The following is a 2,574-nucleotide window of genomic DNA, read 5'->3' as shown; positions in this document are numbered from 1 at the left end:
TTTCACATGTCCGACCTGACACTGTTCATTGGGGGGGGGGGCTCCCAGGAATACAGGTACTCTTTCTTGTAATTGGTGGGATTCCTAGTGATAGAACCCCCATTCCCCCCCGACCCCTCCCCAGTCAAAAACAAAACACCCTTTAAAGGGGTTTTGCCACTTCAGGGCCCCCTCCGGGCCCGTTTCTATTTAAAAGGGGTTGTCTTCTTGAACGCTCTTCTCATATGTACTGTGGTGTGTGTGGAAATATGAGTAGTTCCACTTCATTTTGGTCTTTTAGGACGGGACTACACGGTGACTGTGACCGTGACAAGTGTCGTGCGACTAAATCACTATGTACAGTGCTTTGCAAAAGTATTCACCCCCACCCCCCTTGACTTTTTTCGTGTTTTGTTACATTACAGCCTTAAGTTCAATGTCTTGTTAATCTGAATTTTATGTGATGGATCAGAACACAATAGTCTAAGTTGGTGAAGTGAAATGAGAAAAATATATAAATAAAGCTGTTTAGAAATAGAAAACAGAATATTGGCATGTGCGTATGTATTCACCCCCTTTGTTAGGAAGCCCATAAAAAGCTCTGGTGCAACCAATTACCTTCAGAAGTCACATAATTAGTGAACTGATGTCCGTCTGTGTGCAACCTAAGTGTCACATGATCTGTCATTACGAATACACACCTTTTTTGAAAGGCCCCAGAGGCTGCAACACCTAAGCAAGAGGCATCACTAACCAAACACTGCCATGAAGACCAAGGAACTCTCCAAACAAGTAAGGGACAATGTTGTTAAGAAGTACAAGTCAGGGTTAGTTTATAAAAAAATATCCAAATCTTTAATGATCCCCAGGAGCCCCATCAAATCTATCATAACCAAATCGAAAGAACATGGCACAACAGCAAACCTGCCAGTAGACGGCCGCCCACCAAAACTCACAGACCGGGCAAAGAGGGCATTAAAGGGAACCTGTCACCTGGATTTTGGGTATAGAGCTGAGGACATGAGTTGCTAGATGGCCACTAGCACATCCGCAATACCCAGTGCCCATAGCTCTGTGTGTTTTTTTTGTGTAGAAAAAACGATTTGATACATATGCAAATTAACCTGAGATGTGTCCGTTTCCTGACTCATCTCAGGTTAATTTGCATATGTATAAAATAGTTTTTTTTTTTTTTATATATAATAAAAGCACACAGAGCTATGGGGACTGGGTATTGCGGATGTGCTAGCGGCCATCTAGCAACCCATGTCCTCAGCTCTATACCCAAAATCCCGGTGACAGGTTCCCTTAGGGCTCTTTCACACTTGCGTTGTCCGGATCCGGCGTGTACTCCATTTGCCGGAATTACACGCCGGATCCGGAAAAACGCAAGTGTACTGAAAGCATTTGAAGACTGATCCGTCTTCAAAATGCGTTCAGTGTTACTATGGCAGCCAGGACGCTATTAAAGTCCTGGTTGCCATAGTAGTAGTGGGGAGCGGTATACTTACCATCCGTGCGGCTCCCGGGGCGCTCCAGAATGACGTCAGAGCGCCCCATGCGCATGGATGACGTGTCCATGTGATCATGTCATCCATGCGCGTGGGGCGCCCTGACGTCACTCTGGAGCGCCCGGGGAGCCGCACGGACGGTAAGTATGCTGCTCCCCCGCTCCCCACTACACTTTACCATGGCTGCCAGGACTTTAGCGTCCCGGCTGCCATGGTAACCACTCTGAAAAAGCTAAACGTCGGATCCGGCGATGCGCCGAAACAACGTTTAGCTTAAGGCCGGATCCGGATTAATGCCTTTCAATGGGCATTAATTTCGGATCCGGTCTTGTGGCAAGTGTTCAGGATTTTTGGCCGGAGCAAAAAGTGCAGCATGCTGCGGTATTTTCTCCGGCCAAAAAACGTTCCGGTCCGGAACTGAAGACATCCTGATGCATCCTGAACGGATTTCTCTCCATTCAGAATGCATTAGGATAAAACTGATCAGGATTCTTCCGGCATAGAGCCCCGACGACGGAACTCTATGCCGGAAGAAAAGAACGCAGGTGTGAAAGGGCCCTAAAATCAGAGAGGCAGCACAGAGGCCTAAGGTAACCCTGGAGGAGCAGCAAAGTTCCACAGACTGGAGTATCTGCTCCATAGAGTTGGGCTTTATGGCAGATTGGCCAGAAGAAAGCCATTATTTTCAGCTAAAAACAAAAAGGCACGTTGTGAGTTTGCGAAAAGGCATGTGGGAGACTCCCAAAATGTATGGAGGAAGGTGCTCTGGTCTGATGAGACTAAAATGTAACTTTTCGGCCATCAAAGAAAATGCTATGTCTGGCGCAAAACCAACACCTCGTATCACCCAAAGAACACCATCCCTATGTGATTGGTGGAGCACTGGCATCCATCCCACCATCTATTTGGAGACAGGGGGATGTCCCTGGAGCCTCATGGGATATATGATGGGGTGCTCCGAGGTGTTGCACATGAGACTTGTCATACATTACAGAAACTTTTTTTCTTGCAGATTCAAAGGTTTTTGCAGACTGAATTTGCAGGAGCTTTTTCTGTAAGTGGAAAATGTCACAGAAGCCACAGC

This window comes from Bufo bufo, chromosome 5, assembly GCF_905171765.1.
Source record: "Bufo bufo chromosome 5, aBufBuf1.1, whole genome shotgun sequence".
Classification (NCBI taxonomy): Eukaryota; Metazoa; Chordata; class Amphibia; order Anura; family Bufonidae; genus Bufo; species Bufo bufo.
This window is presented reverse-complemented; position numbering follows the sequence as displayed.